The 13,807-nt window shown below is 42.5% G+C and overlaps 1 long non-coding RNA gene across 1 annotated transcript; it reads right to left on the bottom strand.

The window, feature by feature from the left end:
* Positions 1-11,403: 11,403 nt before the first annotated feature.
* Positions 11,404-13,261, bottom strand: LOC115147469 (uncharacterized). Its single transcript, XR_003866349.1, has 2 exons — positions 13,197-13,261; positions 11,404-12,187 (listed from the first exon to the last, which is right to left on the bottom strand). It is a non-coding gene; the product is annotated as an uncharacterized LOC115147469 (long non-coding RNA).
* Positions 13,262-13,807: the final 546 nt, after the last annotated feature.

The following is a 13,807-nucleotide window of genomic DNA, read 5'->3' as shown; positions in this document are numbered from 1 at the left end:
ATCTTTTTGGAGAAAACTTATTCTAGAAGAGGGCTCTGGTCCATATAAAAAACAACACTTAAATGAAGTGAGAAGCAGATGTGGTTGAGCAGATAATGTATTTAATATACTGATCTACTGAATTCAAGAATACACACCTAGTATTGTTGAAACATTACTCTACATTATACAATTATTTAATGGATAATATGAGTTATTTAAATAAGATACAGCTCTGAACACCCCCACCCACCTCAACATCCCCCACTACACACAAACGGTTCACTATGACATTTTCCATGATGATATTAAGCCAATTAGATCAAAATGAGAATACATGGATAGGGGACCTGATCCTAGATCAGCACCACTACTCCAACACACTTGATACATATGGATCCAGGGCTGAATATCATACTACACAGGTTACCATGGTAATCAGACTTAGTAAACTTATAGAGAAGGTGTCGTGGACGAATCAGAATTAGTTGGGTAACATAGGAAATTAAGATGTTTTATTAGTATAATATGCTTATTTGAGGTACTTGTCATTAGAAAGTGTCCATTGGACTCTGGTGTCTTTTCAGTTGCATGTCTACCTTAGCTGGGGCTCAGACACTTGGGGCCCAGAGAGGGGAGAGGTCAGACTTGTCGTCATGGGAATGTGTCTTTACCTATTTCTTAAACCATGTGAAGGGATGCGTGATTAATGGGGAACCAATGACTTGTCTCCACAATGTCTGTGAGCAAGTCACACCCTCCTTTTCCTTATTGTGTGGAGGTTTATGGCAGTGTCTGGGACCATGGTCTTTTAGATCTCACACTTATCCTGTGATAATATATGGCCTAGAGGCTCACTCCCTCCAGTGAGCCTGTCCAGGAGTGGGGTCAAGAGGGGGTTTGCTTGAGATGGGAGTATCTAGAGTTGACAATTGATATATGCCATTGGATGAAATGGTGTTTTCGTTCTATACCGTACCAGGGAGGGACAGTTCTAAGGAGACCAGATACTGGGCTATATAATGAACCAGGTTGACATAGCAGTTACTGTCTGATGTGTTTTATTGATATCTGTCATACAAAACGTAACCTTTGTGAACTGTTACTAAGTATCTGTGGTTTGTCAATGTACGTTGAAGGGGCTGTATCGTTGCTATAAAAGATCCCTGAGCCATTCTGTAAGCACCTCATTAAATGATTCATTCGAGAGAATGCATTATTGGGGGTCAAGAACTTTTGCAAAAGTATCTTAAGTATTAAAGATGTAGTTTAACTCGAACTGGTGTGTTTGTAAATCCTCATTTGGTAATGCGGAAATTAGCCACCACACCTCTTTCTCCCCTCTCCCTCCAGATGAAATCTTGCGTCTTGTGACGGCCGGCCGCCCAACAACCTGCCCACTTGACCCTATCCCCTCCTCTCTTCTCCAGACCATTTCCGGAGACCTTCTCCCCTACCTCACCTCGCTCATCAACTCATCCGTGACCGCTGGCTACGTCCCTTCCGTCTTCAAGAGAGCGAGAGTTGCACCCCTTCTGAAAAAACCTACACTCGATCCCTCCGATGTCAACAACTACAGACCAGTATCCCTTCTTTCTTTTCTCTCCAAAACTCTTGAACGTGCCATCCTTGGCCAGCTCTCCTGCTATCTCTCTCAGAATGACCTTCTTGATCCTAATCAGTCAGGTTTCAAGACTGGGCATTCAACTGAGACTGCTCTTCTCTGTGTCACGGAGGCTCTCCGCACAGCTAAAGCTAACTCTCTCTCCTCTGCTCTCATCCTTCTAGACCTATCTGCTGCCTTTGATACTGTGAACCATCAGATCCTCCTCTCCACCCTCTCCGAGTTGGGCATCTCCGGCGCGGCCCACGCTTGGATTGCGTCCTACCTGACAGGTCGCTCCTACCAGGTGGCGTGGCGAGAATCTGTCTCCGCACCACGTGCTCTCACCACTGGTGTCCCCCAGGGCTCGGTTCTAGGCCTTCTCCTATTCTCGCTATACACCAAGTCACTTGGCTCTGTCATATCCTCACATGGTCTCTCCTATCATTGCTATGCAGACGACACACAATTAATCTTCTCCTTTCCCCCTTCTGATAACCAGGTGGCGAATCGCATCTCTGCATGTCTGGCAGACATATCAGTGTGGATGACGGATCACCACCTCAAGCTGAACCTCGGCAAGACGGAGCTGCTCTTCCTCCCGGGGAAGGACTGCCCGTTCCATGATCTCGCCATCACAGTTGACAACTCCCTTGTGTCCTCCTCCCAGAGTGCTAAGAACCTTGGCGTGATCCTGGACAACACCCTGTCGTTCTCCACTAACATCAAGGCGGTGACCCGATCCTGTAGGTTCATGCTCTACAACATTCGCAGAGTACGACCCTGCCTCACACAGGAAGCGGCGCAGGTCCTAATCCAGGCACTTGTCATCTCCCGTCTGGATTACTGCAACTCGCTGCTGGCTGGGCTCCCTGCCTGTGCCATTAAACCCCTACAACTCATCCAGAACGCCGCAGCCCGTCTGGTGTTCAACCTTCCCAAGTTCTCTCACGTCACCCCGCTCCTCCGCTCTCTCCACTGGCTTCCAGTTGAAGCTCGCATCCGCTACAAGACCATGGTGCTTGCCTACGGAGCTGTGAGGGGAACGGCACCTCCGTACCTTCAGGCTCTGATCAGGCCCTACACCCAAACAAGGGCACTGCGTTCATCCACCTCTGGCCTGCTCGCCTCCCTACCTCTGAGGAAGCACAGTTCCCGCTCAGCCCAGTCAAAACTGTTCGCTGCTCTGGCACCCCAATGGTGGAACAAGCTCCCTCACGACGCCAGGACAGCGGAGTCAATCACCACCTTCCGGAGACACCTGAAACCCCACCTCTTTAAGGAATACCTGGGATAGGATAAAGTAATCCTTCTAACCCCCCCCCCCTTAAAAGATTTAGATGCACTATTGTAAAGTGGTTGTTCCACTGGACATCATAAGGTGAATGCACCAATTTGTAAGTCGCTCTGGATAAGAGGGTCTGCTAAATGCTAAATGACTTAAATGGGTAAATGAAGACAAAATAGCACAATCATCATTATTTCTACCAATAATATAATGACTTAGACTAGATGATATAATACTGTAAGGACAGTAATACCTGTGACATTCAGTTATTCCAGGTCATCTGTATCCCCATTTTACCTCAGTTGTTGTAAATCTAAACTTGTATTCAGCTGAGTCACTCTCTCTCAGGTCTGTGATTCTCAAGGTGGAGTCATTGTCTGTAGTAGGATGGTACTTCACACTACCTGCATACTCTGGGTCCTGGCTTAGATCTGTAGTAACTCCAGACTCCCATTTGTTGAACCAGGATACTTCTGTGACGTTATGCCAGCTGGGATGTCTATACGTACAGGTAATGTCCACTGTTGACCCCTTCAAGGCACATATACTCCTCTTGGTGTGAGTCACATTCAAACCGCTCTGACAACGAACATCTGAGACAAAATGTATCTGATCAATTCCTCAAACAATAATGAGACTAGGTGTTTTAAATGTATTGGATTGGTTCATTTAAAATTAATTAAAAATATAGACACATACAGTGCATTCGGAAAGTTTTCAGACCCCTTGACTTTTTCCACATTTTGTTACGTTACAGACTTATTCTAAAATTGATAAAAAAATATATGTTTTTTTAAAACGTTATAACAAGGTAAGATACCAGGAATTTTATACCTTTTCTATTATACTGTATAATTTCCTCATGGTCTTTTACAGCACAGGAGTAACTGTCTGCAGAGTAACACCAGACCACTAGAGTATTACAGGAGTATTGTTGGGGAGGAGGGTGATGGAGATGTTGTCCGTTCTTGTACCAGATGTAGGTGGGGTTGGGGTTGTCAGTCAGAAGACAGGTGGTGCTACAGGTCAGTGTTCTCTTCTATTCCTCTGTGGAGGAAGACACCTTCACCTGCAGCTCTGAATGAGGGCTGATTTCAAGGTTTTACTGTTAACCTACAAAGCATTACATTGGCTTGCTCCTACCTATCTTTCCGATTTGGTCCTGCTGTACATACCTACCGTACGCTACGGTCACAAGACGCAGGCCTCCTAATTGTCCCTAGAATTTCTAAGCAAACAGCTGGAGGCAGGGCTTTCTCCTATTGAGCTCAATTTTTATGGAATGGTCTGCCTACCCATGTGAGACGCAGACTCGGTCTCAACTTTTAAGTCTTTACTGAAGACTCATCTCTTCAGTAGGTCCTATGATTGAGTGTAGTCTGGCCCAGGAGTGTGAAGGTGAATGGAAAGGCTGGAGTAACAAACCGCCGTTGCTGTCTCTGCCTGGCCGGTTCCCCTCTCTCCACTGGGATTCTCTGCCTCTAACCCTATTACAGGGGCTGAGTCACTGGCTTATTGGTGTTCTTCCATGCCGTCCCTAGGAGGGGTGTGTCACTTGAGTGGGTTGAGTAACTGTTGCCGCCCCCCCTTGGGTTGTGCCGTGGCAGAGATCTTTGTGGGCTATACTCGGCCTTGTCTCAGGTTGGTAAGTTGGTGGATGAAGATATCCCTCTAGTGGTGTGGGGGCTGTGCTTTGGCAAAGTGGGTGGGGTTATATCCTGCCTGTTTGGCCCTGTCCGGGGGTATCATCGGGTGGGGCCACAGTGTCTCCTGACCCCTCCTGCCTCAGCCTCCAGTATTTATGCTGCAGTAGTTTGTGTCGGGGGGCTAGAGTCAGTCTGTTATATCTGGAGTATTTCTCCTGTCTTATCCAGTGTCCTGTGTGAATTTAAGTATGCTCTCTCTAATTCTCTCTTTCTTTCTCTCTCGGAGGACCTGAGCCCTAGGACCATGTCTCAGGACTACCTGGCATGATGACTCCTTACTGCCCCCAGTCCACCTGGCCGTGCTGCTGCTCCAGTTTCAACTGTTCTGCCTGCGGCTATGGAAACCTGACCTGTTCACCGGACGTGCTACCTGTCCCAGACCTGCTGTTTTCAACTCTCTAGAGACAGCAGGAGCGGAAGAGATACTCTCAATGATCGGCTATGAAAAGCCAACTGACATTTACTATTGAGGTGCTGACTTGTTGCACCCTCGACAACTACTGTGATTATTATTACTTGACCATGCTGGTCATTTATGAACATTTGAACATCTTGGCCATGTTCTGTTATAATCTCCACCCGGCACAGCCAGAAGATGGCTTGCCACCCCTCAAAGCCTGGTTCCTCTCTAGGTTTCTTCCTAGGTTTTGGCCTTTCTAGGGAGTTTTTCCTAGCCACTGTGCTTCTACACCTGCATTGCTTGCTGTTTGGGGTTTTAGGCTGGGTTTCTGTACAGCACTTTGAGATATCAGCTGATGTAAGAAGCAGGGGCGAAAATCTGATATCAACTTTGGAGAGGACAATTACATGAAATTTTCTCAAGAGCAATTCCTGAGGGTGACACCAAAAGTAGTGCTGTAACACATAGCCTACATTGTAATATGGTAAATGTATATTGAGGAAACAAAGAAATAAGGTGTTTGCCGTACTCCTAACTACCGGTACCCAAAACTACACAACTAATCACAACAGCAATACCATTGCCTTTAACAAATCTTAGTTCAGTCACCAGGTTAAGTTGAGAGTGGGGGTATCCATGGCATTTTCCAATTATGTTCCTATTTTACAAGTTAAAAAAAAATTGAGAACCTTTCATAATGTTGCCAAACAAAGACTCAACAAACTTACCTGAGACTCCCTGTCTCTGCCAGTCTGTCCCTGCATATCTGTCCCCAACTCTGCTGTCTGTGTGCCGTCTGTTGCCTGCTTTGCCTAATGACATCATTGTGAAACATTTCCATTAGAATTTCATTTATTTCTTATGAACATTTTATCAACTAGTCTTTGAGATATTAGGCTACTAGGGTTCTTACTTTGCCTTTTGGTGTACTGAAAAATACTCTGATGTCCGTCTTTTATTTTTCTGCCATTTTTCTACCTGGCTGGCTGGCTACACACACACACACACACACACACACACACACACACACAGAGTGTAGGTTATTTACAGTAGGAGATGGGCTTCTATCATCTTATCTTTTATCATTCTATTTGGGCTTCGATCTAAAAGGTAGCTAGCAAATGTGAAACGGATTAAAATGACAAGAGTTGACAGCTGTATGAGTTCACCATTTACACAACATATGCTGCAACCTTTTGTAATTTTAATAGTTTGTTTCATATTGGCTGGCTTCCAACAATAGCTGAATTTGCAAAGCTAGCGAGCACCAATTCAGTTTCAGTGGTGTTTGCTATAATCTTTGCTACCCGGGTTAAATAAAGGTGAAATAAAATAAATAAATAAAAGTTCACTTGCGACAATTTAGCTTTTGCAACGAGACCATTAAATATATTTAAGACAATGGTAGAAGAGAGTGTAGTTCTGTTCATTTGGATTTCAGTTTATCGCTAACCTTATCACAGGGACTTTGAAGCACTAACTTACATCATCTGCATGCTGATTCCATCTTTGACGACACCACATAAATGGAATAGGTACTAGCTAGCTTAATAGTTAATATTTGCGCGCTAGCTCTGCATATTCAGCTAGTGTGTGTGTGCGCGATTGACTGGATTAACCTCACGTCAGTTACGTAGCAAGCTAAGGAACTGGCAGTGGATCAAACCATTGTGAGGCAAAGGGTGGGGGGGTTGCAATCTTTTGAAACTTAAAAACGCGCTATTAAGTGTCTATAATCAGCACAATTGCTTTCATTGCGTATTATTAATATTATTTAAAATACATAGTTATGTTTCAGTGATATATTGGGGGGACAAATCATATTTTTCCCAGGATGGGGGGGGTCGTGTCCCCCCGTCCCCCCCGAGATTTCCACCCCTGGTTCTGGCGGCAAGAAATATTAAACATAGTTTATCATTAAACCAAATATTGTATTAATTTAGTCTATTTGGGAATCCCTAGAATATCTCCTTTTTCCTCAAATGTTCAATTGTTCACTACGTCCCAAAAATCTAATAGCATTGGGTTGGCGGAGGCATGGGCTAGTCAGTTTCCACCATATTTATTATACCAGTAATTTCCTTTCAAAACAGAGGAAGAGGCGACTTGTGACGTAAATTATTTTATATCCGTATCAGAATGATTAGGTTGTTACGAGTATACTGATAAAAGTAGGACACGTGCCATGCCAGCAACTTTGAGAAAAAAACAATAGTGCCAGGTCGACATTAGCTACCACAGCCACAAAGTCATGAACCACGCCTATTTAAAAAATGGATCTACTTAAAATGTAATCTTAAACCTAACCTTAACCACACTGTTAATATGACTCACCCTAACCTTAAAATAAAAAAGCACATTTTTTTCCCCATGAACTTCCACGACATACATTTTTTACTTTGTGGCTGTGGAATCGACTAACTTACATTTAAGAAATTTATTTTCACTGCCATTACATATTAGAAGGCAATCGCTGGGAATTATTTATTAGGTTAATTTAAAGGAACATGATATGTCTCACCCCACAAAAGAGGTGCTACAGAGAAGTTGGGAGCCTGAACGTGGACAGAATAAAAGCTTTGGATGGGTGGGTGACAACCAGGAGAGGCAGATGGGATTGTATTGCAGGGACTTCAGCCCCACGGTACCTATCCCTGTGAGTCCACCATGGCTACTCCCACCTCCAGTAGTTGATTTACAAGTGTTGGAGAGAGTACGGAAAGACAGGGAGGGGGTTGATCCATGAGAGTTCTTTAAAAGGCGACTGGAAACTGCAAATCAGTGTCTTTTTGCCCATATATACAGATGGATCAGAAGACCCAAGGACAGGTCAGACTGGATCAGCCTTTGTTGAACAGGAAAGTGGGGTGGCTGTCAGAAGACAAATTACAGACCACCAGGCTGAGCTGATGGTCGTACTGTTGACCTTGCAGTGGTTGGAGGAAGTCAAGCAGAGTAGTTATATGTTCTGACTCATTTGCTGTGTTGATGAGACTTTCAAATCAGTTGAGGTGAATAAGTATACACTAAGAGGAATGAGAGATAAGAGACACAGATTCCTACACATGTTAAAGTAGTAGGTTACTTTGCTGAAGGAAGAAAAATCCCAACAAGTTTTAGTCATGTTTTTTTTGTCCAGCCATTAACAGTCCACAGGAATGTGGTGGATCAAAGACTATGAAAACTAGGTGTAACCGGTTCTGTACCGGTACCGTTCTGCGTTGTGTTCTGGTAAGGTGTAGGTGGAAGACAAGGCTCTGGACACAATTCTGCCGGTTGTCCCTCTTTTAATGACAGCATGGAATGGATACAAATACAAGGCAAAACTTAATGCTGCCGTCTGGACTCCCATACAAGTATATTTGCCTCTCATCACGCTCTGAGCAAACTCAGTAGTAAAAGCATCAACAAAAAAATACATTGTACATGTTCGTATTTTCAAAAGACTCACATTTCATTTTATAAATGTTGTACACCAACACAATAATAATTTGCTAATAAGTGCTAAATATTTCTTAGTGTACTATTGTACCATTATACCTAAGGCATACTAATGAAGCAACAACGTCATTTTTGACATGACAGGTAACAAATGAACGACAGCTAACTAGGCACATTAAACATGAAATACAAAATCGTCACATTTCACAACATACCTGCATGGAACGGATACAAGGCAAAAGTTAATACTGCCGTCTGGACCACCAAACAAGTATATTTGCCTGATAAAAGACCGTGCGGAATGCCCGTGAGAAAATAATTATTGTATCTCAGCTTCCATCCACCTATCAGCTGTTTTAAACTTGAAAACCGCAGAAAGAGAAGGATCTGGGCAGTGTTTCACAAACATCATCGTTACCTCTCAGCTGGAGTACTCGATGCTCCGACCCTGCCTCCTCAAACACTCGTCGCCACATCTACTGCCTTGTTCCAACGGATCCGGTACTCCATGGCATTTTCTCCTAGTACTTGCAAAGTGTTATAAAAAAATTAGGCAAGACGCATGGATGAATATGCTGACTCCCTGAAAAGTTATTTCAGTATATCTATTATCACTTCGGGATTCTCTTGAGGTTTCAGAGATGTATTACTGCGGAGTGTTATATTTACGAGGTCTCTAGCTCTCCCCAGAAGCTTGGACATGATATATTAAGGGAGGGTGTGTCAGTGAATGTCTGGCCTGCACTGGAGCTCTCTAGCCTCCTTCCTATTTTGAGCTGATATAGACGGTCCTATCTGATGGGCGAGTTGTGTAGTAAGATTTCCCAAATCAGGACTGGCCACATCTGAACTATCTGAGTGAGCGTCACTAAGCATATTTACAGGAGTTGAGGGTGTGTCGTTTGGCACCCGAGTAGAGCAAAAATGTGGTGAATCTACAACATCTATAGTTCTAGCTGGGGTCTGAGGCAAATCTCTGAAAAACCTCCCTCTCCCAAGACCCAGTTCAAGCTCATCACTGAAAACACAGTCTCCTTTTCCAACAATATACAGTTGAAGTCGGAAGTTTACATACACCTTAGCAAAATACATTTAAACTCAGTTTCACATTTCCTGACATTTAATCCTAGTAAAAATTCCCTGTCTTAGGTCAGTTAGGATCACCACTTTATTTTAAGAATGTGAAATGTCAGAATAATGGTAGAGAATGATTTATTTCAGCTTTTATTTCTTTCATAACATTCCCAGTGGGTCAGAAGTTTAGGTACACTCAATTAGTATTTGGTAGCATTACTGTTACATTGTTTAACTTGGGTCAATCATTTTGGGTAGTCTTCCACAAGCCTCCCACAATAAGTTGGGTGAATTTTGGCCCATTCCTCCTGACAGAGCGAGTGTAACTGAGTCAGGTTTGTAGGCCTCCTTGCTCACACATACTTTTTCAGTTCTGCCCACACATTTTCTATAGGATTGAGGTCAGGGCTTTGTGATGGCCACTCCCAATACCTTGACTTTGTTGTCCTTAAGCCATTTTGCCACAACTTTGGAAGTATGCTTGGGGTCATTGTCTATTTGGAAGACCCATTTGCGACCAAGCTTTAACTTCCTGACTGATGTCTTGAGATGTTGCTTCAATATATCCACATAATTTTCCTCATCATGATGCCATCTATTTTGTGAAGTGCACCAGTCCCTCCAGCAGCAAAGCACCCCCACAACATGATGCTGCCACCCTCGTGCTTCATGGATGGCATGGTGTTCTTCGGCTTGCAAGCCTCCCCCTTTTTCCTCCAAACATAATGGTCATTATTGCCAAACAGTTCTATTATTGTTTCATTAGACCAAAGGACATTTCTCCAAAAAGTACAATCTTTGTCCCCATTTGCAGTTGCAAACCGTAGTCTGGCTTTTTAAATGGCGGTTTTGGAGTAGTGGCTTCTTCTTTGCTGAGCGGCCTTTCAGGTTATGGCGATATAGGACTCGTTTTATTGTGGATATAGATACTTTTGTACCCGTTTCCTCCAGCATCTTCACAGGGTCCTTTGCCGTTGTTCTGGGATTGATTTGCACTTTTCGCACCAAAGTACGTTCATCTCTAGGAGACAGAACGAGTCTCCTTCCTGAGCAGTATGACGGCTGTGTAGTCCCATGGTGTTTATACGTGAATACAATTGTTTGTACAGATGAACGTGGTACCTTAAGGAGTCTGGAAATTGCTCCCAAGGATGAACCAGACTTGTGGAGGTCTACAATTTTTTTTCGGAGGTCTTGGCTGATTTCTTTTGATTTTCCCATGATGTCAAGGAAAGAGGCACTGAGTTTGAAGGTAGGCCTTGAAACACATCCACAGGTTCACCTCCAATTGACTCAAATGATGTCAATTAGCCTATCAGAAGCTTCTAAAGCCATGACATCATTTTCTAGAACTTTCCAAACTGTTTAAAGGCACAGTTAACTTAGTGTATGTAAACTTCTGACCCACTGGAATTGTGACACAGTGAATTATAAGTGAAATACTCTGTTAACAACTGTTGAAAAAATTACTTGTCATGCACAAAGTAGATGTCCTAACCGACTTGCCAAAACTATAGTTTGTTAACAACAAATTTGCGGAGCGGTTGAAAGACGAGTTTTAATGACTCCAACCTAAGTGTACGTAAACTTCCGACTTCAACTGTAAGTCACATTCACTATCAAACTACACAAATAAAATGGAATATATGCATCAACAATTTCAAATTTATCAGTTAATCTAAGAGATATACCAAACAAAACATAAGTTATTTTTTTGTGTGTGTAAGAGATTTCACTTCCAAACTATTTATAGCATAGCAACTCCTGGCGACCAAGCTGGTGTTGATCAACAGCGATTCATAACAATCCACGTTGATCTGGGTCACGGCACCAATGTAACCGGTTCTGTACCAGTACCTTTCAGCATTGTGTTCTGGTAAGGTGTAGGTGGAAGACAAGGCCCTGGACACAATTCTGCTGGTTGTCTCTCTTTTAATGACTTCATGGAATGGATACAAATACAAGGCAAAGTTAATGCTGCCGTCTGGACTGCCATACAAGTATATTTGCCTCTCCTCATCACGCTCTGAGCAAACTCATTAGTAAAAGTATCAACAAAAAAGACATGTTATTTTTTTTTTTAAACTCACATTTTGTTTTCAAAATGTTGTACACCAATACACTAATAATTTGCTAATAAGTGCTAAATATTTCTTAGAGTGTACTATTGTACCATTATACCTGAGGCATACAAATGAAGCAACAACGCCATTTTTTACATGACCGGACAGGTAGCAAAATGAACGACAGCTAACTAGGCACATGAAATACAAAATCGTCACATTTCACAACATACCTGGAAGGAATGGATACAAATACAAGGCAAAAGTTAGTGCTGCCATCTGGACTCCCATACAAGTATATTTGCCTGATAAAAGACAGTGCAGAATGCCCTGAGAAAATCATCAGAAAACTCAAGATGTATGCACCTGAAAGAGACCCTCTCCCGCAACAAAGCTAACAGTAGCTGGCCTAGCCTTGCAAAGTTGCACTCGAACATTATCCCCATTCACATTAATATATTCATATAAACAGCAATGCAACACTAAATCAGTGACGATATAAATGTAGCTTGTCTTTTCTTGTGCATTCAAAAGACCGAAGCTACATAACACACACCTCTCCTCATCACGCGCTGATCAAACTGAGGAGTAAAATAATGGCTCCCGTTGATGACATCACAGCATTAACACGACCTAGAAAATAATTACAATAAAATAGTTCACTCTTGAAAGTAATGTAATATATCTCAAAATAACCTTAAAATAAATATGATGGATTTTCGTATATTTTACACCTGTTACATAGGCCTATGCATTTTATATAGCATCAGCAGGCCTATACTGTTAAAAGGAAACCAGACTTAACGGTTCCGTTGTGGAATCTATTGTTTCTTCATCAGACAACTTGTCTTAGACAAGAAGTGTGTTGGCTACAGTAGTACAGTTACTTTGTTTTAAGTGTTCCGGGAGTCGAAATTCTGAGTCCTTAACGAAACACACAACATAACGGACAATTTATCATACTTTGGATCTGCTAATAGTAAGCATCAACTTCAATGACAGTTAACAAAGTTAAAACACAAATATAACATTCCTGCGCCACAATAACGTTGTCGCCGAGGAGGCTTGCTAGCTAATGTTAGTGTTTGATTCATATAACCCGTTTTGTCATATAACAGCTTAGCTAGCTAGCGAAATGATAGTTTGCGATGCTAGCTGACTCGGGAGTTCGTGTAGGGACATATGTGCTTCAGGAGCCTGTGGGTTTGATATGATTCCACCATGGGCAACAACAACTGGCTACTAGTTCGTTTTCTGACATATGTTCAACTCAGAGCTCGTTTATCCAGTCACCACCGTATTTGAAAGAACAACTACAGACTGACATGTAGCTGGCTAGTTAGCATTCTGGCTCACACTGGCCATTCAGTAGCAACATACACAGCTATCTCCATTTAAGAGTTCATGGTAGAGATATTTAAAGAAAGGAGAATATAGGAACCCCATTCGTTAATGAATGGAGGAACGTATATCGCCTCACCCAGCAGACTGTCGAACAATCTGGTTCACGTTGTCATGCTGGGTCACGCGGTTGCTAAACGAATAGTCAGGGAATGAGTCGAGAAACCTGTATATTTTCATTACCAGTAGATAATGTCACGAATCCAAATCTATACGATATTACAGAGAACAATTAAATTACCTCAAATACCGGAAAATATTTGTGAAGACGAAATTGTTGTTGTTCTTCTTCAGTTTACTTCATTGGTGGTTGGCATCCCAATATCTTGCAATACCGCCCCCAACTGGACTATAGTATAAATCCATTATTCAGACATGTAAGCAATTACTGTATTTCAAATGGAGCAGGGTCATGCTTTTTCCATTTCAGTTAGGGGGAGGGCTTAGTATTTTTTTTATTTAGTCCAGGGGGAGGGTCATATAATTTGTAATTGATAAAATCTCAGTATTTGTCACCATTTTGGAATTTACGTATTGAATTACCATATAACTAAGGTGGACAACATTTTACAGTTTACATTTTAGTCATTTAGCAGACGCTCTTATCCAGAGCGACTTACAGTAGTGAATACATACATTTCATTTTCATTTCAAGCATTTCTTATTATTTTTTTTTGTACTGGCCCCCCGTGGGAATCGAACCCACAACCCTGGCGTTGCACACACCATGCTCTACCAACTGAACCCTGCTCTCTCTCCCTCTCTCACAATTCAATTTAAGATGCTTTATTGGCATGGGAAACATATCGCCAAAGCAAGTGAAATAGATAATAAACAAAAGTGAAATAAACA

The sequence above is a fragment of the Salmo trutta genome, chromosome 14 (assembly GCF_901001165.1).
Source record: "Salmo trutta chromosome 14, fSalTru1.1, whole genome shotgun sequence".
NCBI classification, from domain to species: domain Eukaryota; kingdom Metazoa; phylum Chordata; class Actinopteri; order Salmoniformes; family Salmonidae; genus Salmo; species Salmo trutta.
This window is presented reverse-complemented; position numbering and strand designations above follow the sequence as displayed.